This window comes from Platalea leucorodia (assembly GCF_965183815.1).
Source record: "Platalea leucorodia genome assembly, chromosome: Z".
Lineage (NCBI taxonomy): Eukaryota > Metazoa > Chordata > Aves > Pelecaniformes > Threskiornithidae > Platalea > Platalea leucorodia.
The window spans coordinates 77,250,084-77,262,935 of NC_138858.1; the positions used below are offsets into that span (position 1 = coordinate 77,250,084).

General features: G+C 45.3%; 1 protein-coding gene across 6 annotated transcripts in view; it reads right to left on the reverse strand.

Annotated features, from left to right (window-relative positions):
- The window catches only part of SUSD1 (sushi domain containing 1), a 91,578-nt gene that overhangs the window by 21,644 nt on the left and 57,082 nt on the right, over nucleotides 1-12,852 (reverse strand). The window contains exon 17 of one of the 6 annotated variants that reach the window (XR_014230779.1): nucleotides 9,641-9,783. The exons of 3 other annotated variants lie outside the window; for them this stretch is intronic. The gene's annotated coding sequence lies outside the window, so the exon portion shown is untranslated. 2 more of the 6 variants (XR_014230780.1, XR_014230781.1) reach the window with 2 other exon arrangements.

The window sequence follows — 12,852 nt, forward strand, 5'->3', positions numbered from 1 at the left end:
TGGTAATAAAGATGGTTTATTTTAGGCTGGCTTCATTTGTCTGTAAGTTAAAGATGCCATCCAGGAACACAATCTGGTGCTGGACACCAGTCCATCTTTAACATTGCTCAAAAGTACATATTTGATTAGCCAACATTGAGTGTAAGTGTTAAATTAAGCATTTAAAGACATTAGACAAAACCAGCATAAAAAACCCATGTTTTTTATGTAACAACTGTAACACCGCCGTGTGTTAGCTATGCAGCAAACCAGAGCTGGAGGATTAGCAAAACTGTGATGGATCTTTCCTATTTCCATAGCACAGCAGACAGGAGACTAAACCCTCAAGATCAGGGACACTGAATGAATTCATAACTAGATTGCTACTTCTGAAATCATTTTCTAGAGCTAAGGCACTGCAGATCTCAGCTTTGGGGTCTAGCGATTTATAGAAATCTGGAATGGCAGCTGCAGTCAGATCAAGGACAACATCACAGGGATTGACAAGTGACACCAACCCTTAGTCCCCCTATTATCTCCCATGAAATCCTTTTGGTCCAGCAAAATAGTACTCGTAAGGGGCAACCTACACTTTTCCAAACTTCCTTGCTGAAACAGTAATACAGTTATTTAGCTCTAAGTCCTTTGAGAACCAGTGTGTGGTTTTAGATATACTGGCTATCTCACTATAGGCTGTATGTGTATTTTACCACATCTATGTATGAGTAGCAAAATCATATTGATTTCCTAGTTGTGTAATGACTCAATGATGTATTAAACATATCCTGAGGAAGTTGATATCCCTGCTTTGCCCCTCTGCCCCTCTCTGGAATGGTGACAAGCATCACAAAATCCTTCAGAGACATTTTTCAAACTATTTTCTGGCAAACTCTAGGTTTACTCTGAACTTACAGAGAAATACCACTATCTTATGCACTTTGATGTCCTGGTGAAAGAGTGAGGTGTGTTTATAAACTGCATCTTCTCAAATATATACAACTTCATACAGCTGAATTACCATTTCTTCAAGGTAAAGGTTGTTATCTTAGACATGCAATCATGAAGTGATTTTTCATCTCACAATACAGCTCACACAAGCAGAAGGAGTGGCCCCACTGGCTCTAAAAAACTAAAATTAGCCTCATAAATTTGTGCATTATTAGTTTACCATCTTTGCCCACTTTAACACAAGCTAGAGCATCATGTGATGAGAGGCAGCTGGTGACACCGCAGCATTTGCCTAATTCCTGATGCAGGGAGGAAGCACATTGCTGTCCCAGCCAGGCACTGTACTCACGGGACACAGGTGCCACATACTGGTCTTTATTCCAGGGGTTTCCTCTACCTGTGCTCATGCAGTTAATATCATCTGCCTTTCAGCCCCTCCAGAAACAGAGCAAACTGGAGCAGTCAGAAGGCTGTAAACTGGAGGAAAGGAGGGGGATAAAATGCAAAAGCAGTAACAGTGTGAGAATTAAACAAAAAGTGCTCCTGCTCCTGAGCTAGGGCTTGAACTTCATAGCTGGGTCAAGCCATGTGAGATGGAACTAGAGCTAGCATAATAACAGAAACGAAGAACAGGATCTGAAAGTCAAAAGGTGCGTGACTTTTTTGTGAGATGCTGTCCTCATTTACAGCCACATTGCTTCATCCCCTAAAGAGACATTTTAGGTCTTCAGATTGCACAGTATCTTTAGGATCAATCTCCCACCTTTTATGACGATGGCTCAGTGCCCTTGTTTTTTGATAATCCTTTAGACAGTAATTTTGAGGTGAAAACTGCATAATTTCTATTTATGTCTTTCTGCTGTCTTTGAAGGGAGCCTAGATTATTCTGGAGAGGGGGGAAAAAAGCAATTTTCACTCTGCTAGCAACATCCATGGTACAAGTTTCTTAACATTAAGGCAAATCTTCTTAGCAGAAAAATGCTCAGTATTTTGAAAAAAATTGCTAAAAGAGTCTTAAGACTTTGAATTTTAGTTGGATCTTCTTGCTTTCAGAAATATTCTAGTATCTGTAAATATTCAAAATCTGACTCCAGTGCCTACTAGGTCTTTTTATTTCAGAAGAGCTAAGAGTCTTTTAGAACTGTTTGAATGGGAAGTTAATCTGTCTGTAATTGCTTCTAAACTTTCTCCATAACTCCTGTACACAGCTTAACTGTCAGCTAAAATGGTAGCTCTTGGGTATTGTTTTTTTTTGTAAGGACATGATGTTGCAGCTATCAAATTTAAGGCATGATTTATTTTTCTGCATGCATAAAGATGCTGGCATAAAATTGTAGTGTTTACAAAATCTAGTTTTTAGTATTAGCCAGAAGGACCTGGTAAGTTTTTCTTCTGGCTGTGCTGTGCTGAGCTATATGCTGGCGATTGCTGTTAAGATGAAATCTATGAAATCTTGCAAGTTTGGGGATGATGGGATTGGTACATATACCAAATTGGTTATCTTTGTCTTTTTTTTTTTTTCTTTTTTTTTTTTTTTCAATTTGAAATCATGAGCATCTGGGGACTGAGAAAGTTTCCTTTCTGCAGTTGGAAAGCACAATGTCTACCATAGCAATTAACTGTAAAGTATTACTGACCTCCTCTTTATAGACAGACTGCTTTCTTTCAGAAATTGGGATGGGGAGGGGAGACGGCCAGGGATATAATTTGCCTGATTTAATTGGGACTGGTTAAGAGATCAAGAAAGCAGAAATGGTCCTTTTTTTCTATGGTATTTCTTCTCCTGAGGTGAAAATGTGACCCACATTTCTAATGAACCTCTGTCTTGTTGGATCTCCTGGGGTCCGGTCACCTATGCCCGCAGCAGCAGGAATGAGACAAATCCTTGCAGAAACGGGCTGGCTGGTGCCTCCCGCATGGTGGTCTCTGACCCACTGATCCTTCCCACCCCCACAGCACCCAGCATCCAGGGCAACAGTGTGAGTCAGAGCTACTTGCATTAACTCCTTTCTGCACTGTTTGAGACCTGCTAAAGAAAAGCAATTAATTGGGAACAGCCACTGACAGGGACCTGATCTAACTCTTCATGTACCAGAGGCAAAAAGGAGGAAGTTTTTTTCCTGTTTGAAATAGGATTTAAGATATCTAAACTTTTTTTTTTGTCCTTGGAAAATACATAATTGCTTTGCTGTTCTCTTTCATTTAACGTTTTAATTGCTTCCAGAGTCAAGAGCATTGACGCAGCTGAAGCCTGGTCTGCTCACCCTATTTACCTGAATGGCTTCAGGACAAAAAAAGTCTACCCCCGACTGCAGCACACTCCTGATCTCGTGTCACTATGCTCTGGCATAAATGAGGACTGATTGTGGTCATGAACTAAGTGTAATGCACTGTTATCGGCTAGAATTTGCTCAATCTCTCCATGGCATTTCAGTTATAATACTAACCTTTCTAAAGCACTCATTGAGTTTCTACTCAGAAGTGTTAAGACATTTTAAAATGGGCCTTTTTGTCTACACCATGTTTCAAAAGTTTACAGTTTTCTTTCTTTCCAGAATCTTTTCCCAAACCAATGCAAGATACAACTAACAAATCTATAAGACTCTCCAAGTTGACGACATTTTTACTCCTTCATCCAATTTAGAAACAGTGATACTGACAAAACCTTTGGACTGTGATAATTTTTCTGCAGACATTACCTTGGCTTTGGGCTCAATGCCATAATTTCTTACAAAACACTTTAAAACTCTGGGGAGTTTTGTCTTTTCTGTCATCTCCTGAACTTTCCCTGCTTTGGGGATCTTCTGGAAGGGAGCACCCTCACATGCCCTGCTCCAGTCTCTTTGTGAACTATGCCTCGTATACTCTTTACAAAAGCGATATCAACTATTAACTAATACATTGTAAAATTATTTCATTTATATAACTCAGGAAATAATAATCCCCAAACACCACCCAGGCCACACAGCAACAAGGACAGACTTCTTGATTTAAATTTAATTTTAAATTCAGCCGTGTGCCTTGGCAGCAGAGTTCCTCACACAGAGCACCGATCCTCATCCTACTTGCTTTAAGAGATACTGTTATCAGCTCTGGGTCATCAGGGCTTTTTGAGCCCTGTGTGTAGAAAGGTCCCCCTCTCTTAATCTCTTAATTCTGATTTCTGATGTTTTCTCAGTTGTCATAGAATCATGGAATGGTTTGGGCTGGAAGGGACCTTTAAAGGTCATCTAGTCCAACCCCCCCCTGCAATGAGCAGGGACATCTTCCACTCGATCAGGTTGCTCAGCCCCCCATCCAACCTGACCTTGAATGTTTCCAGGGATGGGGCATCTACCACCTCTCTGGGCAACCTGTGCCAGGGTTTCACCACCCTCATCGTAAAAAATGTCTTCCTTATATCTAGTCTAAATCTACACTTTTTTAGTTTAAAACCATTACCCCTTCTCCTATCGCAACAGGCCCTGCTAAAAAGTCTGTCCCCATCTTTCCTGTAGTCCCCCTTTAAGTATTGAAAGGCCACAATAAAGTGTCCCCGCAGCCTTCTCTTCTCCAAGCTGAAGGACCCCAGCTCTCTCAGCCTGTCCTCATAAGAGAGGTGCTCCATCCCTCTGATCATTTTTGTGGCCCTCCTCTGGACCCACTCCAACAGGTCCATGTCCTTCCTGTGCTGAGGACCCCAGAGCTGGACGCAGTACTGCAGGTGGGGTCTCACCAGAGCAGAGTAGAGGGGCAGAATCACCTCCCTTGCCCTGCTGGCCACGCTTCTTTTAATGCAGCCCAGGATACGGTTGGCTTTCTGGGCTGTGAGCACCCATTGCCGGCTCACATCCAGCTTTTCATCCACCAGTACCCTCACATCCTTCTCCTCAGGGCTGCTCTCAATCCCTTCATTCCCCAGCCTGTACGGATATCAGGGGTTGCCCTGACCTGGGTGCAGGACCTTGCACTTGGCCTTGTTGAACCTCATGAGGTTCACACAGGCCCACTTCTTGAGCTTGTCCAGGTTCCTCTGGATGGCATCCCGTCCCTCAGGTGTGTCAACTGCACCGCTCAGCTTGGTGTCATCAAGCTGATGACTTATATCCCAATAGTTTACAAAAGCTAAGTTGCTTACAGTTACACTTTCTGTTTTGCTAAGCTGCTGATAGTGCTGTCTTGCCTTGTTTTTGATGTTACCTGTGTAATACAGCAAGGCTTATTAAAGCAGTTAAGAATAACAATACATCTAAAAAAGTGTGCCCCGCCCCTCCTTTGTGAGGAAGCAGGGAAGCACTTTCTGATTACGCTCTGCCTTGCTCTAAAAACTGATATTCACTCAGGAAGCTTTGAAATGTGTTGTTTCTCAGCACAGAGGAGTAGAGACGGGATTTGAATCTTCAGCAGGGAAGGAGCAAACCAGCTGGGCAGTTGTTGCAGTTCCCATGTCGCTAGATCTTACCAACCTGGTTGCCTTCATGTCCTGCCCGCCCCATCGTGGAGCAGCACGCCATGGTTTTTCCCTCCTGCAGCTTACTCCCAGGTGTGCCCCTTGCTCCTTGCCCCAGGGTCACTGTGCTAGGAGCTCTGGATCTGGCGGCTCTTGCTGTATGAAAATGCCAGCGCTGGTGAGTGCCTCTCTGTCAGTATGAAAGCTGCAACCAGGAAACTCTTCCACAACCTGCCACTACAAGGAATTAAACTGATTTCCATACTGTTTACTTTGGGTGGATGTTTCATAGAAGAGAAAAAAGAAAAAGAAAAAAAGAAGTGGTGTATTTCCTCATGCCTCTCACATGAAAAAGCACGTTGCTGAATTTTTCGCAACCAAATTTTCCTCCTCTCCCATGGCCAGGTACTGTGCCAGTGCCTTTATCTTGGTGCATATGAACAGCTGCTAGTCCCCTGTGCCACACGCCTGCCTAGCCATCTCCAAGTTGCACAAAGGGTGCCTGCGCCCCGCCAAGGTCAGGGTGGAAGGCAGCACTGCCGAGCGGTGAGCACAGGCAGGGGACATAGGGAGCGGCTGCCATTGCAAGGCTGGGTGCTCACCCTGCAACTCCAGCACACTGCTGCACCCCTCTGCCTACCCAGGCGAGGTCCTAGCATTGGCTTAGGAAGTGGGGTGGGAACTGTGGTGGCTGTTTGCAGGATCCCAGCGCAGACCTCTTTAGCTGAGGTTAGGGTGCTGTCACACCAGGTCCGCACTTGTGGAAACACCAAGCATGCCCCTAACCCAAACACCCTGAGCAAACAGCACCCAGCTTCCATTCTGCTGGCAGACCCTGAACACCTCTGACTGGGCCTGCAGAACAGAAGGAATGAAAACTGAAGTGTTATGTAGATTGTATTTTATGTTAGACTTTTTGTTCCTAGAGATCACAAGGGAAATATGAACTGGCAGTGTGCCCAGGTGGCCAAGAGGGCCAATGGCATCCTGGCTTGTATCAGGAATAGTGGGGCCAGCAGGACCAGGGAGGTGATAGTACCCCTGTACTGGGCACTGGTGAGGCCGCACCTCGAGTGCTGTGTTCAGTTTTGGGCCCCTCACTACAAGAAGGACATCGAGGTGCTGGAGCGTGTCCAGAGAAGGGCAATGGAGCTGGTGAAGGGTCTGGAGCACAAGTCTTATGAGGAGCGGCTGAGGGAGCTGGGGTTGTTTAGTTTGGAGAAGAGGAGGCTGAAGGGAGACCTTATTGCTCTCTACAACTACCTGAAAGGAGGTTGTAGCGAGGTGAGGGTCGGTCTGTTCTCCCTAGTAACAAGCGATAGGACGAGAGGAAACGGCCTCAAGCTGCGCCAGGGGAAGTTTAGGTTGGATATTAGGAAATATTTCTTCACTGAAAGGGCAGTCAGGCACTGGAACAGGCTGCCCAGGGAAGTGGTTGAGTCTCCATCCCTGGAGATATTTAAAAGATGGGTAGACGTGGTGCTCAGGGACATAGTTTAGTGCTGGACTTGGCAGTGATAGGTTAACGGTTGGACCTGATGATCTTAAAGGTCTTTTCCAACCTAAATGATTCTGTGATTCTGTGATTCTAGGAAAGGTGCCACAGGAAGAACCAGAGGAGATGACAGTAGATGACAAGCCATAGAAATGTTCAGGTAGAGATGAGCTGGGAGATATAGATTAAACTGGCTCACATAAACACATGCCAGCAAAATTAGATTAAAAAATCAGGTATAGAATGAACAGAAATGGGATGACAAGCTAGCGATGCACCTGCTTTCCAGTCCTGTCCTGGGACTGCTCTGCCCCATGCCTTTGTGCTGCAGGCCTGGGGTTTCTGCCTGCTGGGCAGAGCACTCTGCATTTGTCCTTTTTTTTTTCTGTTTTGCAGCTGAATATCAAAAAGATGAGCAAGACTTATCCCTGCTGGGCCATCTGTTAGTGTTTCTTATCATCTTGGGGCAGTCAGCAGCTCTGGCTCTAACCTCGCTCTGCTTTTCCTAGGCTTGCTGCAAGCCTCCTCCTCTTTGGGTCAGCCCGTGGGCTCTGCCCTTGTAAACCTCAGAGCATTGCTCTACCTGCTCCTCTGCCTCAAGGGCAACACACAACCATAATGCAATCTAGAAATGCAATCTAGAAATGTACAAGAAAAAGCAAGATGTAGGCAGATTTACTTTTAAGGGAAGAGTCTCTGGCAGCCTAAGCAATGCTAGCAGGCTCCAGGGAGAGCTGTTTAAATTTGTGGCATGTCCCTGATCAGAGAGTTGCTAGAAAAAAATCCATGTGTGGCCAGAAGGACTTCTCCCCTTGAGGGAGACTCTTGTTTTCAGTTTCCCTCTTCGGCAGTGCTGGGTGACCTCCCCAGGACTGGCTGCGGTCCAGGACCTTGCTGCTGTAAAGCCGCAGTGACTGCGTGGTATCAGCTCCCCTGGGGAAAGCCTGGGAAGGCTCAGTAAGTCACACCATTTTTAGAGAAACTGCTAAGAAAGTTCGAATGCCTTTATATAATTATTGTGACATGAACAATTCAGCAGTTCATTTATCTTCTCTTTATTTTTTTCTCGTTAGCTCATATATTCTCCCAGTTCAATACTGTCAGCTCTTCCTTTCGCAGGAAAACTCTTTAGTTTGCTTCCTGCTAGCAGACAGCAAGTATGTAGCTATGTACACAGAGATTTGGGTTTTAAAAGGCTCCCAGAAAATACATGTTTAAAGCCTTGCTCCTGAGAGATGCTGACTGGCTCCATTTCTGAGCAATTTTAGGTTGTTCCTAACCTCCTACGATACCACGTCCATTAGCCCATGACCTTCTGTGTTCATAAACCCCAAATGATACACACCGATCAATGTACGCCAAGGCAGGCAGGGTGACCTTCTGTGTGCAAAGCACCACATACCCTGAGCAATCCCTTTCCCTGAAACAAGCCGGCCCAAGAGGGTGGCTACAGCTGGTGCTCCCCTGGTCACTCCTCTGCCAAGCTGTAATGCTCCCCTGGCTCTGCCTGCCCGTGGCAAACCCTGACCTCAGGTAGACAGCAGGTATTTTGGTATCCTGGACACATGAACATCCATGTGAAGCTGTGGGCCCAGCTTCAGTTTTGCAGCTGTAAATCAAAAGTTCTTGTGTTACAGGCATAGGGGTTAGCCTTGAATTGGAAATGGGACCAGGTGCAGGTTGCTGTTACCATAATTTAGATTGTTTTTCCCTCGGATGGTTAAATAAATGCTCTTTTCTGTTGCATCACAGCCTGCAGGTGCTCCCATTAATTTGGCCTCATGACGTAGGAGTTAAACTAGGCTGAAGAAGAATACGATTTGATAGGGCACTGACGCTGCCCCGGGATTCCCCTGGGACACAGAGTTTACTTCTAGCCACAGACCCAAAGAGGCTCTGTTCTGCTTCACCTTACGAGAGCCATGCGTGAATAGTTTGCCTTTGCACAGCTCAGGAAAACAGCACCTTTGGCAAACACCACACAATATTACTGTGACAGGATTTCTGAGGAAAGTCCTTGCAGAGCTGATTCGTGTTGCTAAAGGGCAGAGAGTGAAAACAGCATCGCTGAACAGTGCTCCGATGGAAAGCAGCTGCACGAAACTGAGGCTCCTGCAGGATGATTTTGCTGTGGCTTTTTTTATTGCTTCAAAAGGTTTCTCAGGCCTCACAACCTGAGCAAGGTAGACACTGCGGCCCTAAAACGAACCCTCTGTTTGTCTCACCTGTGACATTACACAGGAATCTCCTCCACTCCTTGTCAGGCTCACTGCAGCCCCTGGGGTTTTGCACAGGAGGGAGCCCACAAAGCTGTTCTCAGAGCTCTTCCCTACCCAGCATCCTTTCTTATTTCTCCTTGATGCCCAGATGTGGTCTGCAGCTTGAATCAATACCATTTCACACTCTTGCTCTGACACAGAAAACATGTGATTGTCATAAGCTGGCTTCACGTCTGTTGTGTGGCTGTGATTTACACTAACTTGAGGGCATGGTGGCAGGTCACTTGATGGTATATTAAAGACTGAGAGGTCCCCTAAACCACGTCTCCCTGCTTTCATCTTTCCTTCCTTCCCTAGGACCATTTTACTTCAAAGACATCCTGGCCTAGGGAGTGTTTTCCCTAAGAGAAAGGACTTTTTGTAAAGCAGAGTTCAGTCTCAGACAGTGCAGGAGCCAAACCCGCAGGAGGCAAAGCACAGCACCGCAAGCAGAGCTGCGCCTGGCTGGTGGCACAACGCCGGGCACTAGTTCCCTTTCCATTTTTACTGTTTGCCTCATTAAATTCATACCTTTCCTGTGATGAACAGGATGGTGTGACACTCAGCCACAGATCAGGAGAACAAAGCCTGCAGTCAGCAGAGAGAATCACATGAGTGGGATTTCCAGAGATGAGCAGTTCTGTTGCCAGATGCAACTGAATGTGGGCTGAGCTCTAAAAAAATTCAACAAAAAGGCTCAAACAAACCAAACCCATACTCGGCTTTGTTTTCAGATTACTGAAAAAGAGTTAGCAACTTCTATGCGATGCTGGATGAACTGATGAAGACACAAGAAGCTTGCTCTTAGCCTCTATGCTGTAGAAAGGCTGGCTTCAGTTTGAAGAGGACCAAGCCTCCTCCTCTCCTGATGTCTTTAGCTGGAACCCTTTCTCACTCGTACTCAGGATTGAGTGGTCCGGCTGTCTGCGGATCTGTCGGATGTGCTCACCCGGTGGTATTTCCTGAATCAAATTAAATCAGATTTATCACAACAATTTCAAAAAAAAAAAAAAAAAAAAAAAAAAAAGGAAGGCAGAATAGAAATCTCAAAGAGAGGGATGTTTAAGTTTATGGAAAATTTGGTGGTGCTGGGATAAAACTAAGGGCACGCTAAGGGAGAATGGGAATTCAGCTTCATATGGCTTCAAAACAGCTTGGAACACATGTGCATGTTTGTTGGAATACGGTTTCTGCCAGACCAAACCATAAAGATGTGTGTGGTCCCTGACAGTTCAAGGGAAGCAGCTGGAGCGGGCAGGGAGGCCAGGTACCAGACGTGAGGGTCGTGGGGAAGAACCGACCCTCTTCCAGCAGAGATACTTTGCAGCAAGGCTGACCAGGGTGATCAGGCTCTATTGGCCTTCACAAGCATTTCCAGGCATTCTTACTATGTGAAGAAAATGTAAGACACTCCTGTGAGTCTGCTGGGATGCATTTTTTGGACCTGAGTGTTCATTGGGGCAGCACCCCTCAAGGGAAAAATACAATTTCTGGCCATGGGGTCTGGGAAAGGGTCTTGTCTTAGAAGAAATGCTTCAGGAGCCTTAATATCTGCACAACATAGCTTGTGGCTACTAATGTTTTTTTCCTAAAAAATGTTCTCTTTGCTGGATGCAGAAAATTCTATGACCTCTCTGTGTTTCTAAATGGCAAAACATGTGCCTACGTGATGAGCCTGTGTATCCTAATCCAGAGGGTTTGCAGTGCTGCTTTTAACAGTGTTGTGCCACGTGCACTACCTCAAGCCTGCTTCCTATATTAGAGTTTGTCCGTTGCTCATCAGCCTGCTTGTATTGTTGCCAGACCTACAGCACTGAAACAATAAAGATGATGTTAATGTTCCCAAGCTAGTATTTACTCTGTGAAAAAACGATGTATAAGGGAATGCCTTAACCGTGCTAGGGTCTCAGTGGAAGAACAGTCATAATCACCCGTATTGCACAGAGCGGGAATGGAGACAGTGAAGGTATAACACTTACCCTAAGGAGGTAAAAGCTGAAGACTTATGGAACAGTTCTACGGTGACTGCTCTGCTGGCATAGGACTCATAAGTACCTCTTTCTGCTATGTGCTTTAACAATACCCATCCTCTCCAGTTCACCTTTTTTAGTGGTTACTTTTAAGATAATGGCTAAAAGTATCTCAGCAGCTAAGCTCCCTGTATTCAGTCTACCACCCTCCCTCTAGTAAGAGAGCATTATTAAGTGCAGTTCCACATCATATAGAGGTGTTGCAATGAAACATAAACTACAGGTGCTGTGCAATCAAACATATGGCAAAGGAAGCCATATAAATACCTTATATGCAAAGCTAGTGCAGGACACAGGTCTGCAATTGTATCCACCATTCATCCCTTCTCCATGTAGATGTATGTATATTAAAGGGACACTGGAAAGCTAATAATCAAGAAATGAATTTAAAAAAAAATCATCGCTAAGCAACCATTTCTGTGGTTTGGGCATCATCCCATTAGAACTAAAAGGAACTGCTCTTTTTATGGATGTGCTTTGGCTCACACACTTTGAGCTGTTCTTTGCTTGACCCTTTCCTGCTGGAGAGTAATAACTCATTCTTCATTTGTAACACCAGAACTTTCTAGGCCTTTAATTTTCTAGCTTGGGTGCAGTAGCTGTACCAGTTATTGTTTTCAGTTCCTGTAAAACTTTCTCTTGTCTGTAGGCACCACTGAGACTTTCAGCACTTCATCGAGAAAAGCAAAGACGGCAAAGAGGTCCAGAGGCGATCAAAGAAAAGCTGTGCCACGGCAAACTGGAGTGGAAAGATCTTGTGTTTCTTGGCAAGTGCTATATCAAACAAGAGGCAGGCTTTGAATTTGCAGCGGGCACCTTCAGGGATTTTCTGGCAAGACACAAAGTTTCCCCTTGACAACCTCAAGGGGCAGAACGAAACATGAAGTATCTCCCACCTTCCTGAGAAATCTGCATCAAAAGACATCAGATCAGGTCATTTGGCAATGATCTGGAGGCATGCTGGAACCTGGAGCTCTCCCAGCTACACCTGCACCTCGGCGGCGGTGCAGGTATGCATCCTGCCCTCTCAACAGGCTTTCAGCAGCACAGCTATGTTCTTAGGGATGTGGTGCTGTGATGTGCTGGTAAAAACACCGATGGAGGAGTTAGAAAGCCAAACTACCCCTTCTTTTGCTACAATTTAGAAGACTTTAGGGGTTGAAAGTAATTTCATGCAGTCAAAAACCTGTTTATGTAACGGGAAAGCCTTTTATCAGAGGCAAGGAAATGCAGCATCAATATATATACAAATATATATTTACATATGCAACTCACAGAGACCGGCAAACACCCATTCCCTCAATGCCTGTGGCTATAAAGGATTAAGCATCTGCCAGCACAAACACCCATTAAACAAATATTCCTCAAGCACCTTCCTGCATCTCACAGTTCGATGCTGGTGAAACCTGCACTCTTGGTTGGCTTGGTCCAGCTTTTTACCAGCTCCACTTCCTAGGGAGAGTGTTACTGGAGTGTCACTCCAGTCCAGAAGTGCCTCTTGAATTACTGTCATGTTCTCCTTTACTGGCAGTGGGCTAGGGGACATCTCCACAGCCCTGTGGGGCTCCAACTGAGGCCCACTGATGCCACTGTGCTGTTTCTCATCAGAACCACCTTTATCTCATCCACAGCTCATGTAAGCAAGAGCAGCTATTGCCCCTGCCTCTCCTGTTCATCCAGAACAGCTCCAGACATCTCCATCCTCCAGAAACC